The 18,690-nt window shown below is 38.3% G+C and overlaps 1 long non-coding RNA gene across 1 annotated transcript; it reads left to right on the forward strand.

Moving 5' to 3' along the window:
- Positions 1-266: 266 nt before the first annotated feature.
- LOC133782898 (uncharacterized) lies at positions 267-17,179 on the forward strand. The gene is made up of 3 exons (XR_009870733.1): positions 267-369; positions 492-544; positions 16,615-17,179. It is a non-coding gene; the product is annotated as an uncharacterized LOC133782898 (long non-coding RNA).
- Positions 17,180-18,690: the final 1,511 nt, after the last annotated feature.

Genomic DNA, 18,690 nt, shown 5'->3' on the forward strand with positions numbered 1-18,690 from the left:
AAATAAAAATTAAGGAAAGGGAAAGATTTTATTACCATTTATTTATTTTTCAATCAAATAAAATATATTGGTTAATTGTAGTTAAAATAGGGAAAAAAGTTGTCATCTTTTTTTTCCTACCAATCAAGAGAAAAATCAAATAAAAAATAAAAATAAATGAAATATTTAAAAGGGGAAACTTACCCATTTCCCATTAGGCTATTATTTCCGAGGTTAGATAAAAAGGGAAATAGAGAAAATAGAAGAGCATATTGCTCCTTGGGCTACCAAATTCAAGAGAAGGAGAGAGAAAGAAGAGGCACGAATTCTAGAGAGAGAGAGAGAGAAGAGAAAGAATGAGAAGAGAAGAGGAGAACCTTGAAGTCATAGGTGAGTTTCTTGTTGTTTAGTAAATTTAATCCTCTCCTCTATATCCTCATCTTTTTGTTTTAATCTCTAGTGCTCATATTGATAATATTGTTGTTTTTTTTGTGTGGGTTTCAAATCCCTAGAGGTTGGTTGAAGTGAGAATATTTTGTGTTCTTGATTTTACAAATCAAGAGAGGTAATGAATCCTTAGCCCTTTTGTTTTTTTTTTTATGTTTTCTTGGGTTATATGAGAAGATGGTATATTGATTTGTTTATCTTTTGATTTTGGGTTGAAAGTTTGTGTTGAAAGATGCGTGATGATTTTGATTGTTTGAATGATGGGTTTCAGCCTATGCATGTATAGGGATTCCCTTTATATTTTTGTTATTTTTATTTTTATGTTAGGTCCATGTTCTAGGATGCTATGTGATTTCGACATAATAAATAATTTGGACTCTTGTTATTAAATGCATGAAATTTGATGAACATGTTTATGAGATTTGTATGTGTTTATGATGTATTAATAGGTTAAGGCATGCATGAGTGATGATAGGAACATGTTAGGGTCCATGTGGATGTAAATGAGATTTTTGGTTTTATTTTATGTTTAAGTCATGTGAGTTTCGGCTTAGGGTTCATGTGGCATGTATATGTATGATTGATCTTGAGATATGCCTATGATTTGAATATCTAAATGATGTTAGTGTTTCTTTCTTAGGGAGATAATATGTTAATAGGTGCATGTTAGGGTTTGTGTTTGAATTTATGTTGATTAAACATGAAGGATTATTGTATGCGTTTTGTGAAGCATAATGAAAAAAAAAAAAGAAAAAAGAATTTCATGATTATATATGCTTGCTGATTTTTGGGTATAAGTGGTGAGAAATTTGGTGAAATAATGATTTGTATGCATAAGTGATTTTGCAAGTGCTATGATGATTTTATTAAATTAAAATGGTATTTTAATTCACATTAAAAATGATATTTTTACTCAAATTAATAACTACATATTTTTTTTTTATCTTATAAAGAAAGTATAAGTTTTAATTCCAAGTTTATGATTTTTGAGTGTTTAATATGTTGCTGGAAGTTTTGAGTAAAAATGAGAATCTGTCTTTTAAATGAAAGGAATAATGTGTGTTTGTTGAAATAAATTAATACCCTAAACTATGTATATATTAAAATGAAATTTTTAATTGTAACCATAAATTTTCACATTGTTACTAAGTGCGGTTTTCCTTATTTTAGTTAAGAAAATGTTAGGTTTAGATTCACTTGTGATTTTTTTAAACAAAATAAATGGTGGCTGAAAGTTTAGATTAATGAATTAAAAATAATTATTTTGTTTATCATTTATGAGTTTACACTATATAAATTAAGTCTTAACTAATACAAGCAAAAATATATTTTTCCCACACTTAAAATTATATTTTTCTCACATCAAATCTTGTAATTTTATTAATTTAAAGAAAAAGTTATTTTCTAAAAGAAACATGATATTTATATGTGCCTTTAGATAATTTCAAGGTTTTGTTATTTTCTATGCAATTTAAAAATAATAAATGGAATTATTGTTTTTAAAATAAGAAAATAGCTAAATAAATTATTTTAAGCGGTTTAATCAACTTAGGGACTTAAAAGAAATAAATAATGGTGAGGAAATTATGTTGCCAAATCTTTATTTGAAAAGGTTAGAAATGTAACGTCCTGCGTTTCGGGTACCTTTAAATGACTCGGGTCGAGATTATTTCTCCGAGTTAAGAATATTATTTTAAATAATATTATATTTGTTTGGAATTTATTTCCATGAGTTATTTCTAAACAAATTATGAATTTTGTGATTTAAAAGTCAAGATAAGACTTTCGGTCTTGGACCGACACGAAAACCCTGATCGGGTAAAAATCTCATAAAATAAAACAAAAAACTATGAAAAATATATTTTGGGCATAAAATACATTCATAAAAATTAAATTTTGGTCAAAAAATAATAAACCTAAGAGAAAATAGAAATTTTAGGGCATTTTGTATTAAATGCTTAATTTTACCGAAATGAGGAATTTTATTCCATGAATGGACCTTGGGTTAAATTTTATTGTGTGATTAATTAAATTAAATGTGAGAGACATTTAATTTAATTATTATGTGTTAAGTTTTATTTTTAAAACTTAATAAGAGTGAAAAAGGTTATAGAAAGTCAATTTGGATTTTTCTTCTTAGGAAATATTGATTCACCTTTATAAAAAAAATTAAGAAAAAATTAAATAAAAAAAAACAATATAAATGCATATATAGGAAGAGGTGGCTGGCCATGTGGGGTTTTAAATGGTGTGAAAAAAATTAATTAAGTTTTAAATCCCATTTTAAATATCAGGGATAAGGGCAAGTGGATAGTAAAAATACTCAAGTGTTTTAAGATATTTTAGAGTAATCTAAACCCTTCTACCCCGCCCCCCCCCCCCCCCCCCCCCTCCCCGCCCCGCCCCGCCCAAAAATCTGACCCTCTCTCTCTCACAATCACTCTCATCTTATTTGAAAATTCTCTATCAAGTTTTCTCTCCATCTTCAATCTCAAGAACACTAAGAAGGCTTGGAAGCTAAGCCTTGGTCTAGAAAGGGTTTCCCTAAGGTAAAGTTTCAAAAACACTAGACTCTTGTAAAGTTTTAACCATAGATTTTTCAATATCTGATTATATATGTTGTTGGGGGAGTTGGTTAAGCTTTTGAAAGGGTTTTGAAGGAGTCAAAGCTAATAGGAAGGTCCAAACCTCAAGCAAGAACAACAAGAGGTAAAAAGTTTACTTTTATGGTTGTTATTGTATGGTTTTTAGTTTTAAGCATTATTTTATATAGTTAATGCTTAAAGTTTCTTATTGGTGATGTAGTAAGGTTATGGTAGTTGTTTTAAAAAAATTATAATTCTTGTGTGTTGATTTTTGAAAATAGGGACCAAAAGCCCCAAGGGTTTTGTAGGAAACCCTAAATAAAATACATGTTTTGAGCTGTGACCTCCAAGGGGTCAGGCATCCACTTTATATTTATTTTGTAAAATTTAATTGTACTATTATATTTTTTATATTTATTACATTAAATTGAGCTTTTGAAACACTAAAAAATGTTTAAAAATGAGTGAGTTATGCTATTTCAAAGTTTAGGTAAAATACTGTTTTTTCGTATTCTTAATTTTGGGACCAAGTTTGGACAGCCACTGTATAGGGAAAATGAACTCAGTTTTTTCTAAAATTTGGTGGACATATTATTGGAATAACATAATATTCCACTGTAAAATTTAGTAAGAAAATACTGAACGGTTTGAAAGTTATTAAGTGTCAAAATTTGGAAAAAAATAAGGACTTGAAAATAAGGTCATTTTTACCTCATTGTTGGAAAATAATTTCACCAATAAAAAATGCTCCTTTTGACCTAACAGTTTACAATAATCTAAATGGCATACCAAAAATGGAATGGGGAAATTTTGGTAACAATTGGGTAAGTAAATTTCAAGTTATGACCTAACAAAGTATGTAGTTAAAAATGTGAAAAATAGGGTTTTCACACTTAGTGTAAAATTGAGATTTTGGAACTTAAGGTAAAAAGTAAAAGTTTGCTTATTGCAAGATAAAAACTTGATATGTCTTGAAAACATATTTTGACCTAAAATACCCCTCTGAGTTTAGTGTGAATTAAGCATTAATTTATTAAGAAGTTAATAAATTAAAAGAGGGTTTAAAACCCTATATTTTGAGAAAATATTTTAATTGACTTCAGAAGTAAACTTGATTAATTGACTTCGGAAAGATTAACTAGTCAAGATGGGAAATTTTTATCAGTTTCCTAATTAAGACAAATTAGGCAATTTTCATAAAACGATTTTTAGAGATTAAAACCTTAAGAAAAATAAAAGGAAAATTAAGAGTTTACTTTCTTTAAAAATAATTAAGGAATTTAATTAGTATTTTTTGGATATAATACAGGCTAAAATCTTCATATATGTAACTGACTTGTTGAAAGTATGGGTGAATAGCGATGCATTTAAAGAATAAGATTTTTAGCGATTGTCGGAAAATACTATTGTGATACCCAAGCCTAGGTATCGAGACCCTAGGATAGGTCTCCCCGAGACTTAGGGTTTAGTCTCAAATGTTTTTGTATGAATTTCCTTAATGAGTTTAAAACCAAATAAGGATCATTAATCCTTACAAATGATTTTTATTAAAATTACCAAACTGCCCAAAATAATAATAATGAATTATGAGTGTCATAATTAATCCAAATATGATGTATGGATAACTACAGTATTGGCTAGCGTAACTAGACTAAACATTGGAGGGTGAAATCCTGCTGAGTGCTAAGGACTCCAAGTAAGTCAACTTATATTGTGTGGCTGGCACATGAAATGACTATTGTATTGTATGTTAGTATAGGGACACATGCACATATATACATTGTCGTAGAAAGTTTCTTAGAGATGTTAGTCTAATGAGTGCTGATTTAGAAAATATGATCTGTAGATATCTATCATATCCTAGAGAGCTGATCCTCGTCACACTACTTGATTTTATTATGTCCGGTTCATTACTACGACGAGTGGCCAAGAGGTGAGGATTGCTGGTTAAACCTAGGGGTGCCAAAATGAATGGGACCTATGGGCCCTCATGCTTACTTAATCAGTGAATGGTTAGAACCCGAGAAAGTGCTCTGATAAGTTATTCCAGGATAGCACCCATGAATATTTGTCATTCAGTGAGAGTGCCTAGAGATACTAGGGGTTGCCAAGTTTGAGTGAGGCTGAACACCCTAAGGGCAACTGCTCACCAGCACCATTGATTAACATAGAAGTCTCTGTAAAATTGTGTAAATTCGATTACACTTTTTGATAAGTAGGGATGCCCTAGGTAACTTGATGGTTACCCTTGTGAGGGATTTACTCTTAGATAAGTAGCGATGCCCTAGGTAACACGATTGTTACCCTTGATGGGGATATTTATTAGCTAGATCTTAGTGTTGAGACTCGGTTCTCTCTTACAGAATAATATTTATGTTGGGGGGCGTGTTATGCCCGAATTGGTAGAAATTGTCGAGCGTTGGTCTCGAATTATATTGTGATATGTTTATCCAAAAACTAGTTGTGGATGACGTGGCAAGAATTTTCAACACGTGGCCGACACGTGGCAGAGATGCTGCTCGCCTATCGACCAGAGACACTTCCATATGCGGGGTTCAAGTTTTATATACGACTAGCCTGGTCGTACACTCCGTTTATTTATGTATAAATTTGTATAGTTGTAATGATAACCGAGAATATCTCTTCATTAGAACCTGAATATCTGTTTATTAAGGAAAGATATGATTGATTGACTCATGTAACCCTCCTTGACCCTATAAATATACATGAAATAGCTCAAGGAGGGATCTTTTTCAAATCCTCTTTTCTAATCTGAGAAGAAGAGAATTGTATTGCTATTATCCATCGTCTGTATTGTTTCTCCTTCTAAGTTTCGTGAAACTCAAGAACCCTAGTTCTTTGATCACACATTTGAAGCTCAACATTAATAATAGTATCAAGTGGACGTAGGTCATTACCAACCTTTGGGGTTGAACCACTATAATTAATGGTGTTCTTTACTTTCTATTAGATTGTATTTTCAAGCATCGTGCTATTTTCCTGTCGTATATTTGACTATATGTCGTTGGCCAAAACGAGGGTCAACATTCTAGTGCTTTCATTGAGAGCTTGTGGAAAAATCTAATGGCAAAAACATCCAAGAAGACCGGATAGGCCGTTGGCGCTGCATCCTCCCAGCCTCCTCCCCCAAATGTGACTGAAGACGAATCGCATTTGGAGTTTGATGAGGAGGAGTTAGATTCCGAAACCCTGAAGGCAACACTGGGGGTGTTGCAGGATGAGTTGGCCATTCTGAGGGCCAATCAGGAGAATGTTGCCGAGATAATGGCGTCGCAACAAAGAGAAATAGAACGCCAGTGTTAGGAGCTGAGTGAGCGGCAGGCTGAGATGGACCATCGACAGAGGGATGCCCTTGAAGCAGCCATCTAGCTGGCTAGGAATAAGGCTGCGCTAGCCTCCCAACCATATGAGCCACCAATCGGACCACCTCAAGGGGGTCCTAATCCTAGTCCTTTGCTCCAGCCAGTAAGCCCTCAAAGGCCGAAGCAGCCGCCTATGGTTCAAGATGATGTCCCACCTAGGGATCCTAAACAGCAGCCTCCATCTCAGGCTGGTCGAGGCAATCCTCCCCGCCTGAGGTAGAATAGGGCTGGGCAACTGCCCCGCAGCCCTAGACGCCCAGGGGATGAAGAGCAGCAACCACCGAGCAGGGGGAAGCGTCCTTCTGCCAACATGAGGAACTCAGAGACAAGCTCCGCGGTCAAGGGCCCCCCACGGCATAACAATGCACGGGGACCCACTGACCAACGCAGGCCTCCCCCTAACGCTCGGGAAATTCTAGCCCAAGGAGGCAATAGAGTGAATAGTCGATCGTACCATAGTCAGCCACGATTCAGAGATGGCCACAGCTACAATAAAGCCGACTCTGGCAGAGGAAACGCTGGTCGGAGGAACAAAGAGAGAGGTGGAGGCAGGAGCCCCCCACCTAGAGAAGACTGACCAGCAGGTCATAAGACTGCGGGGCAGCCCAAGCAGAATAACATCTTTAGTCGGCTCGGAGCCAGCGAGCAGCGGCGAAGAGACGATGATTTGAGGGATGTACTTAACGACCGCTGAGAAAGGCACGATGAGTACATTCCCCCGGCACCAGAGGCCCCAGCAATCTCAGAAGCTGTTCAGGCTCAAATTGATGTCCTGAACCAGGCGGTGCAACAGCTGGTCGGGGGAAGATGATCCCACATGGAGTACGATCGGAGGAGAGGCATCCCCTTCGTACAGAGGATTGCTGTGGCTGAAACCCCTAGTAAATTTAAAATGCCCACTCTTCCGAATTTTGATGGGTATGGGGACCCAGTATCTCACGTCAACAAGTTTGAGATACAAATGGATATTCAGAAAGTATCTGAAGACGCTCGTTGCAGGATCTTCCCAGCAACACTTTCTAATGCCGCCCAGGAGTGGTTCTTTAAGTTCCCTCCTGCGAGTATAGTATCCTGGGAAATGTTCGTGAAGGAGTTTTATGGACAGTTCTAAGCGGGTCGCGTGCATCCTACTGAGGCAAACCAGTTGGTCGAAATAAGCCAGCAGGTAAGGGAATCATTGAAAGCCTATGTCCAGTGTTTTATGCGAACGGCAGCTGGAGCTAAACCAGTAGGTGATGAAGGCAAGATGATGGCTTTAACTGCAGGAGTTAGGCGCCATTCACCCCTATGGAGTAGCCTTAGAAAGCATGGGATTAAAAGTACCCAGGAGTTCTTGGTTCGGGCTGATCGATACATCAAGCTCAAAGATGTGATTGTCAATGAAGGGCAGTCACCAAATAAAGACAAGGGGCCCAAAGAACCCACCAAATCCGCCAACGGGTTGAAGCCCAATGGCAATGACAAAGGTAACGGGAGTGGCAATGGTAAGAATGGTGGAAAGTGGGAGCATAATGAACTCTCGACCTCCGAGAATAAGCGCCCCAAGGGCAATCGTTACGAGCCAAGATTCACCAACTACTCCACCCTTGTCGAATCTCTGGCAGAAGTGTATCAAGCTACAAGCTCCAGTGTGCCCTACGAGCGACCCACTCCCATAAGAAAAGATATTTCAAAAAAAGATACAACCAATTTCTGTCATTTTCACAACGACTACGAACATGATACCAATGAATGTAACCAGCTGAAGGATGAGATCGAGTTCCTGATCAGACAGGGACATTTGAGAAGATATGTGCAAGCCGCGGGAGGTTCCTAGCGAGAGGCTTTAGGTGGCAATGAGTAGGCGCCCACATGCCAGCACTAGCCACCTTTACAGCTAGATCCTATGGCAGGCACATTACTCACCATCTGTGGAGGCCCACATCTCGCAAGAAGCAGTGGAAAGGCAAGGGAACGATACGCTCGAACCCTACGCCACGACCAGGACATCGAGATGATGATCGTTGAGGATCGAGCACCAAAAAAGGCTCGAACGGAGGAGGAATTAATAACCTTCTCTGATGACGATGCCCAGCATGTGCGATTCCCACACTCTGATCCACTGGTCATGGATGTTCAAATTTCCAACATGATGGTGAAGAGGGTACTGGTCGATACAAGAGGTTCAGTCAACATCCTGTATAAGTCTTCACTGGAAAGAATGAAACCATCCGTTAAGGACTTAGAGCCATCCAACCAAACCATTTATGGTTTCTCTGGTGAAGGACTCGCCCCAACGGGGTCGATTAGACTCCCAGTCATAGCAGGTACTGCATTTTCCAATAGGACATTACTCGCTACTTTTATAGTAGTTGATTGTCCTTCGGCGTACAATGTTGTGATTGGAAGACCAATACTAGTCGACCTTCGAGCCGTCACCTCTATATGGCACCTGGCCATGAAATGCCCAACAGACGCAGGGGTAGGATGCGTACACGGGAATCAACAAGAGGCAAGGGAGTGCTATAATGCCTCGATCACCAAGGCAAAGAAGGGTGTGTCGAGGAATGTTCCTGCAATTGAGTTGCAACTGCCATTGATGAGTAGGCCCACTCAGGTGATAATGTCACCAAATAGGACGTTGCCCAAAGGAGGATAGAGACTTGGATCCTCGCTTTGAGGATTTTGAACAAGTAATAGGACCTGTCGAGGACCTGGAAGAGGTCCAACTCGATGGGGCACATCCGACCAGGGTTGTGAAAGTCGGAAAAAACTTAGAGACAACAACAAAACAAGCACTGGTGGAGTTCTTAACGAGGAGCCAGGAGGTCTTTGCCTGGTCGCACAAATACATGGTCAGGATAGATCCTGTAGTCATCAGTCATGTCCTGAACATCGATTAAAGCTTTCCACCAGTGCAACAAAAAAGAAGGCTGCTTGACAAAGATAAATCAAAGGCCTTCAAAGTGGAAGTCGAGAAGCTGAAGCAGAATGGGTTCATAAGGGTGGCGTTTTATCCATCGTGAGTCTCTAATCCTTTACTAGTGCCCAAGCCGAATGGAAAATGGCAAACATGCATGGATTTCACAGACCTTAATAAAGCCTGCCCTAAAGATTGTTTCCCACTCCCCAGGATCGACCAGCTGGTCGATGCCACTATGGGGCATGAGATCCTCTCCTTTATGGATGCATACTCAGGGTATAATCAAATTAGTATGCATCCCCCTAATGAGGATCACACTAGCTTTCGAACAGGGTTGTACTGTTATAAAGTAATGCCCTTCAGTTTGACAAACACTGGTACGACTTACCAGCGACTTGTCAACCACATGCTTAAAGAGCTGATGGGTACAAACATGGAGGTTTACGTCGATGACATGCTGGTTAAGTTGAAAAAGGCAGAAGGACATGTGAAGGATTTACAGGAGTGCTTCAACGTCTTAAATGAGTATCAGATGAAGCTAAATCCTCTCAAATGTTCCTTCGGAGTAGGATCAGGGAAGTTCTTGGGATTCATAGTCAACTCAAGAGGATTCGAAGCCAATCCCGAGAACATTAAAGCCCTAATCGATATGAAATCACCAATGAGGATTAAGGATTTTCAAAGTTTAACAGGAAGGATTGCTGCACTCAGTAGATTCATTTCAAAATCAACAGATAGTGTGTTCCTTTATTTAATCTACTTAGAGGCAACAAAAAAATTGAGTTGACAGGGGATTGTGAGCAAGAATTTCAAGCATTAAAAGCTCATATGGCGCAGCCACCCGTCCTATCAAAACCTGCAGATGGGGAAACTTTGTTCATCTACCTGGCGATCACAGAATATGCTGCAAGTGTTATGTTAGTAAGGGAGGAAGAAGACGTCCAAAAGGTTGTTTATTATGTAGGAAAAAGGCCGATCGGAGCAGAGTTGAGGTATCCTCCCATCGAAAGGTTAGCCTATTGTTAAATTCCGGCCTCGAGGAAGTTGCGTCCTTACTTTCAAGCTCACCCGATCACAGTTTTGACTGACCAGCCCCTATGGCAAGTCCTGCAAAAGCCGGAAACTGCGGGTCGATTGTTGAAATGGGCAGTCGAACTTGGGCAGTTTGATATAACCTACTTTTCGCGAGCAGCAATAAAAGGGCAAGTCTTGGCTGACTTCATTGCATAGTTCATTGAACTCATAGATAGCGAGCAGAGTGAAAAATCTAATGAGCCTAGGCCTCACTCTGAAGCTCCCTCGTGGAAATTGTTCACTGACGGTTCATCCAACAAATCCTAGGCAAGAGCAGGAGTGATATTGATAACGCCGAAAGGGCATCGATTTCACTATGCAATTAGGTTTGACTTCACTGCCTCTAACAACGAAGCCGAATATGAAGCATTACTCGCTGGATTGCGGTTAGCCAAGGATATGAACAAAAAAGTGCTTGACATTTATAGTGATTCGCATCTGGTGGTGAATCAGGTCATTGGGGAATACCAGGCATGAGGCCCAAAAATGGTCGCCTATCTGAACAAGACAAAGGATCTGTTGGCACAATTCGACAAATACACCCTGCAGCAAGTTCCTCGCGACCAGAATTCCAATACTGATGCTTTGGCCAAACTTCCAAGTGCGAAGGATGCTGACACTTTAAATATAGTGCCAGTTGAGCGACTGTGTACACCAAGCATCCGAGCAGAAGAAAACACTATGATGATCCAGATGGCACACACATGGATGGCACCATACATAGAGTATCTTACGCTCGACGTATTACCAACAGAAAGAAACAAAACCAGGACCCTTCAATGACAGGCTGCTAGGTATATCCTGGTCGATGGAATTTTATACCGAAGAGGATACTCTATGCCACTTCTCACATGTGTTTCACCAGAAAAGGCCAAAGAATTGATGAAGCAGGTGCATGAAGGTTTCTGCAGAGACCACGCTGGGGGGCAAAGTTTATCAAAAAATATCCTAAGGCGAGGATATTTCTGACCAACCATGAATGAAGAGTCAATGGAGTTCGTGCAGAGATGTGACAAGTGTCAGATATTTTCCAAAATTCCACGAGCAGTCCCCAACGAGTTAAAGTAACTGCAGAGTCCATGGCCTTTCGCAGTTTGGGGAATAGATCTAATCGGGTCTTTACCTACAGGGAAAGGTGGTGTAAAGTATGCAGTGGTAATCGTCGATTACTTCACCAAATGGGCCGAGGCTGAGCCACTGAAAAATCTTTTCAGATAACGACACCCAATTTGACAGTGATATATTCACGGACTTCTGCAAATGTCATGGTATTATCAAAAGCTTTTCTTCAGTAGCTCATCCCCAAGAGAACGGACAGGTCAAGACAATTAACAAAACCTTAAAGGATACCCCAAAGAAAAGACTTGAAGAAGCTAAGGGAGCGTGGCCGGAACAATTGCCTAAAGTGCTCTGGTTGTACAGAACTTCCCACCGAATAGCAACAGGTCATACCCCGTTTTCCTTGGCATACGAGTATGAAGCTATGTTTTCTGTCGAGTTGGATCCACCCTCGCATCGCACATTAACATACGACCAAGACTCTAATAGCCAGCTATTGATGGAATCCCTGGACTCAATCGATGAGAAGCGTGAACAAGCCCAACTCCGGGTAGCTGCGTACCAGCAGGTGGTCGCTCGGTATTTCAACTCTAAAGTGCGGGAAAGAAAATTCAATGTTGGAGATCTTGTACTCCGAAGAGTTTTTCTAAACACCCACGACCAAGCTGTTGGAGTACTCGGACCTAATTGGGAAAGGCCATACTTGATTGATGAGGTCCTTCACCCAGACACTTATAAACTTGCACGCTTAATCGGAGGTCTCGTTCCTCGCTATTGGAATGGAGAACACCTGCGCAAGTATTATCAATAAACAATTCTTCTTAAATAATTGGCTTGTATAAATTTTACTTCTTACAAGTTTTGAAAAAGGGTTGGTCATTTTATGTGACTGATCGCTTATAAGTGTAAGATCTTATTGATCACTCGTACAGACATGTTTAGTCCATTTATTACGAGAAATAAAAGGGATTGTGCGCAGCCAGTCATTTCTTGCCAATTATTGTATCTATTACAAGTATTTGCTCATTACGTGTGTTGTTTTGATGTATTATAATTCTAATCATATTGCTACGAGCAGTAATGTTCGAACAGGTTCTGGTCAAGGCAAGTGACCAAGGACCTAAAGCTCCTTGATCACTTGGGGGGCATATAAGGTACAAGTAAGCAAAGCATATCCTTAAAAGGTATGTAAACACATGAGCAAAATAAGTGAATGCATGCTAGGGTACTTAGAATATTTTTCAAAATATTGTTATTTTGTTAAATCAAACCAAAGTCTTATGCTAAGTTTGGTCATGCAAACAGATGTTATAATAAGATGCAAATATATTATAATATCAAAATGTATCCTTTTACACCGCGAGCAATCGCTGCTCGGATGTAATTGTTCAAATAAAAGTAAAAGTTGCCCATGCAGCAATAAAAAATATATTGTCTTTACATCACGACCCGTATGTCATGCATTTAAAAAGATAAAAATAAAAAACAGAAAAAGACTAAGGGACTGGAGGATCTTGGGGAGCATTCTGGTTGACCACTTCTTCAGCATCAGCTTCTCCTCCGTCCATACCAGTGGCCAGCGAGATCTCAGGGGAAGCAGGAATCCTCGCTCTTTCTTCCTCTGCCAGTCGAACAGCACAGCGAGCGAGCGAGGCGTTTCTTGCATTCTCAGGAAGGTAATTGAATTTGGCACCCTGGTTGTGCTTCCAGAAGTCATAGAAGCACCGGAGTGTGGCATTCTTGTACCTTTCCAAGTTGCTGGCATTGGCTTTCTCAAGCCCTTCAATTCGGCCTTCCAAGGATGTAGTCTCGATTCAGCGTTTTTAATTATTTTTATTGTTAGTTTTAATTTTTTGTAATTTTAATTTCATTTTATTGTGATGTTTTGGAGTGGTTTTATGTGTATTTTAGGGTTTCAGGTGTTAAGACAGCAAGAAACAGGGTGTTTTGGAAGTAATTTTGGAGTCTGAAGGTTTTGCGAGAGTTTTATTTCAGCAAAATGCATGCAAAAATTTCCAAAAATAAAAGGGAGTTACGTCAAATTTGGGTTGCTGAAGCAAAACGAGGTCAAAATGTTAGCAATCTGGGCAGAGAAAAAATTCTGGGACGTGGTTTCATTCAGAGGCATATATATATAATACTATATATATACAAAAAAAATTACTATATTTATTATTATTTATATATATTTTACTACATATATATATGTATTTAAAATATATATATATACTATAACCTATACAAAAATATATATATATATACATATATTCAGTAAATTTTATATTATTTATAAAATACATGTATGTATATAGGATATTTACCCATCTTCACCATTACCCTAACCCATCACTGCCCAGAAACCCAGCTGTGTGAACCCCAATCCTTGGCACCACCCAGTCGCGCAGCCACGAGCCCAAGCATCACCACAGTCAGCCGAGCCACTCAAAACTGGGGTATTAATTTCCTTTTCCTCTTATAGTGCTATGTATATTGCTGGGCATTGGAGTCATTAATAGTTTTTGATCTAGGAAGCACAAAAATCTGTTGGAGACTCTGTTGAAAAAAAAATCGGTGGCCTTACTGTATAGGGGTGGTAATATTGCTCTGTTATTCTGTCAAAAAATTTGTGGCATTACTGTTCAGGTGCTCCTTTTGTTGTGTGGTGGCCTTGTGCTTTAGATGTTGCCTTTTTGCCCAAAATGACCACTAAAATACGAGCTCAGCGGAAGAAATTCAAACCAGCCCCAATCCCACCACCAAACAAACCAAAATCTCCACCAACCTCTATCCCATAAACTACCACAAAGAAATCCAAACCACCACTGCCCCACCAAAAGCCCCACAACTTCCCACTGCCCCATTACTCCTGCCTTCCCCAGCCACTATAAATGCTCCTACCCCCTCCAAAGCTACCCCACCAGCCACCAAATCAACACCAACCCGACCCAAATTCGAGAGAATCTATCCCAGACCAGCAAGAATCCCAGGAGCTCCATGCGAATCATCAAGCAATCTCCATCTGCAACTAGCTACGCCTCACCCAAGCACTGAGTGACCCGGCTGTGCATCCCTTGAGCAAAGCCTGCATATTCGTTGAATGAGCATTTCTGAACTCTACTCCCCAATTTGATTTTGTTTATGTCTGTTTCTTTGTTTTCTCTGTTTTAGGTGTAGTTATTACTCATTGGAAAAATTTTGTGTTGTGTTATACTTTGGTCTCAAGTGTTGATAATGATTTTTGTGTTTTGTGTATTGGGTGCTCTGTGTTGTACTTAGTTATGTTTCTTTGGTGATTTTTGTGTAGTGAGCACCAAAATTTGAGTCATTTGCCTTGTGTTTTGTTGCTAGGAAGGTACTTTGTTGGAATAGTTATCTTTGTTCTGTTTTTAGTTTTTCTTTGTCTTGTTGTGTTGTCGTTCTTTTGAGGATATTCTTTGCTTTTGTTAGTGTTTAACTAAGGGGCTCGATGAAGACTTTGCAAACTTAAAAATATATATATAATCAATCCAAGTTGCAGCTGAATGTCTTTCTTTCTTAAATTTTAAACTTAATTCTTTGGGTGTGAATGTTGCTTTCAATTGGTTGATGAGAGTGTTTCTCTTTTTAGTTTGTGCATAGTTTGATTAAACAATTTTGAGACCCTAGAAAGAGCTAGTTTCTTGTGAGAGCTTAAGTTTCTAGAATTACTTAGTGATTTTCCTTGAGGCGAAATCCTAGACAATACCACACCGATGAAATGATTTAGGCCATCTTTGGACCGTTTGAACCTTTGAAGCCTACCTTGTATGCATTTTTTATCCCTAGTCACCCCATTGAGCTTAAGTGTCACTTTTCTTTCTTAGCCACTCATTAGCCTACCTTTACATATATATAATCATCTCTTTTCACCACACCCTTTTAGCACCTTGATCTTTATAGGATTTATTTGTTGTGTATTTTGGGGAGTTGAGTTGAGTTGAGTGGATGCGAGAAAATTGGGTGAGCGTTTTCCTTTTCTTCTTTTGCTTGTTTTCACCATTGGGAAAATGTTGATTTTAAGTTTGGGGGGAGAGTGTGTTCTCAATTTTCTTGTACTCTTGCCATCTAGTTGTTTATTTTCATAGTAAAAAAAAAAATAGAGCATCCAAAAAGAAAAAAAAAAGAAAAAATTAATGAGTGCACTCCCTTGCATCAAAGCATATTTAAAAAAAAAAAGAGAAAAAGAAAAAAGAAAGAAAGAAAAAAAAAGTATGTTTGTAAATAATTTTGGGGGTTTACTCTTCAAATAAAAGAAAAGTTGTTTTAGTTTTGTCTTTGTATGTTAGTAATAAAGGCTAGTGGCAAGATTTATATTGTGTTGTGGGGTTGTCGTTGGGGGAAATTATTGTATGCATCTATGTATTTAGGTCCTAGAAAGATTGAGGTGTTTTAGGGTGATTTGAGCCAAAATTTATCTCTCTTATCCTACCTTCACCCTAGCCTATCATTACAAGCTTGATAAAGTCCTATTGATCTTTGGTGTGGTGTTTGTCTACATTAGTGGAGAGGGAATCACTAAGTAACTTATAGAGATATTATTTAAGCTTGAGGACGAAGGTCTAGCTTGATTTTTGGTGATTGAAATTGTTTAGGAAAAGCTATGCATGCACTAAATGGTGAAACACTTGATTTATATTTTGGCAGCAACATTCATGCTTGAAGAATTTGGTTTAAAACTTGTGAAAGATTGAAATTCAGCTTCTCTATTTCAAAATAAAATTTCCCGAGAGCCTTCCCCTTTTTACCAATGGCATAGCAAAGTTTGTCAATTGTTGAGGTGTTTTGTCTTTGTTGTTTCCTTGTCTTTTGTTGTTTTTTAGTTTGTGCCTCTTGTGTCTTGTGTTAGTTGTGTTTTGTTTTTAGAGTCATCACTCAAGGACGAGTAATGTTGTAAGTTTGGGGGTGTGATAACTCTTGAATAAAGAGTTATTTCATGTGCTTTTGAACTTATAATTATGAAAAATCATGGGTGATGTTAGTTTATTTTTAGCTTTTGTAGCTAACTTTGGTGTTTTTATTATCTTAATTAAGTTTAATTTTTTTTTTTAGTTTTTAATAGCTAGTGGGTTAAAGATAATAATTTCATGGATAAATATTTGCACAAAGGAATGAGCTAACATATGAATCTATTTTGATGAAATTATGTTGTTGATGGTTGAATATTCAGGTTTGCTGCAGCAAACCTAAAGCATTTTGATCAGGCAAATTTTGGGGCACATGGAGCGTGTGGCAGTCAATGGGTGAGCTGACATTTTGCCTGAGGTGGCAAGGACAGAAGGAACTAGTCAGCATATTGGAGAAAAGGACAAAAATCAGAAGAAAGGAGAACTTCATGTTTTTGGAGAAAAAGGGGCAATATGGTACTTTTGGAAGAAAGAGGAGAAAAACCTAGAATACAAAAAAGAGGTATCAGCTGTAAATGAAAAAAAAGGCAGCAGCCATTTTTGGAAAAGAAAAACCAAAAAAAGAAAGAAGAAAAACTCGGAATATCAACAAGGAAGAAGGAGGACAAACAAAGAAAGCTCAAGCATCATTTTGGATTTGTTCTTTCTTCTTTTCCTAACCATTATTTTATTAATTTCTGAGTTGGATTCTAATTCTGAATATTATGGGCCGTTTTGATTATGGATTATTGTTTATGAACTCAGCCATGAACTAATTTTTAGGTGGCTTAAATTGTTGATGAACCCTATGTTATAGTCTATTAATTTCTTGCACTTTATTTTAGTAAAATCTCCCTTGGTCATTCAAGTGTGCTTATCTTAATTTCTTGTTGTTGTTTGGCCAGCAATGGCAAGTTATTTAATTATGTTTAATGTTGGAAAGATTAAATGTAATAGGAAAAACTTGGATGACACAAGTCATAATCTAGGTTAGGTTATGTTAGTAAGTAACATAGGGATATGTTATTTTCCTTGTGTAACTTTTGAGAATTAAACTTTGAATTGCATTATTAAATCTAATTTTGCATAGGAATATGTTTAATTAGGTAGACAAATTAATGTCATAAAATTTGGGAAAGTTTTATGAGTGTTTGAATGAATTTTTGTTATCCTGGGAGTTTTGCTAGAATATTGCTGCAACAATCTGTCCGCAATTTGTTCAGGATGAATAATATAGGGGAATTCAATAATTCAAGTCCATTTTGCAATCCATATATTTCTGTCAATTTTCTTGTTCAGTTCAGTTTTTTATTTCAGTATTTCCATATTTTTTAATATTTTGTTTAGCCTATAAACAACCCACTTGATTTTTAATTTCTTAAAATTGTTTTGCTTATTTTTTCTAGTTTGCAATCCCTGTGGAGGCGATTTACTTATCATTATATTACTTGTGTGATTGCGAGCACTTGCGTATTTAAAATCAAAATTTAAATTTATTACAACAGTGGCCTTCTTTTTCCCTTTCCCCAAGTGGGCAGAGGGCCTCTCTGCTAGAGGAGTGCCAACAGGTTCCCTGATCGTGACCCCGGTTTGTCTCCTTCGTGGAGGTGACACTAGTGGTTGCTGCTCAGGTTCCTCTCCGCCCGTGGCTCTCCCTGCTATTGACTCCCTCATGTCCTGATGAGGGGCCGAAAGGCCAACCATCCTAAGGTTAGCCTTTGTGACCAGATGTTTGACGTTATTTTCTACGTCAGTCATGCTGGCCAAGAGGGCTGATCTCAACTCCATGTCTGGTGTTGGGTCTGGTCGCAGCCATGGGCCTGGAAGGCATTAAAAGTTTAAGAGAATGTGGAGGAGAACACTAAATAACAAAGTAATAGCCAGTGATACAAAGGTTTTACCTCCTTGAGCAAAGGCCAGATTTTCTGCGATCATGTCAGTTGTGAGGAAGTACTCCTGGTAGTACCTCCCCACATTCGATATATGGGTGGTGTCAGTCAGGAAGGTGCGCCTAGTTTCCTGATGATAGAAATGAAAAAAGCCCATACCTTCTTAGTTGGGGTTAGACTTGAGGTAAAACAAATAGTTAACCTCATGAGGAGTTGGCACGGGCCATTTTTTGTGGCTGTACAGGACACAGAGTGCTGCAAGAATTCTATATCCATTTGGGGTTATTTGAAAAGGGGCAACTCCGATATAGTTGGCCACCCCTTGGAAAAATGAATGAAGAGGCAAGGTAGCCCCTGCCTCAATGTGGAACCTCGACCAGGCGCTGAAGGCGCCTCCAGGCAGGTTCGCCCGTTGATCTTGGTTGGGTCGGACTAAGGTCACCCCCATGAGACCATACTTCCTGATGTAGT

This window comes from Humulus lupulus, chromosome 6 (assembly GCF_963169125.1).
Source record: "Humulus lupulus chromosome 6, drHumLupu1.1, whole genome shotgun sequence".
In the NCBI taxonomy this organism is placed as follows: Eukaryota; Viridiplantae; Streptophyta; class Magnoliopsida; order Rosales; family Cannabaceae; genus Humulus; species Humulus lupulus.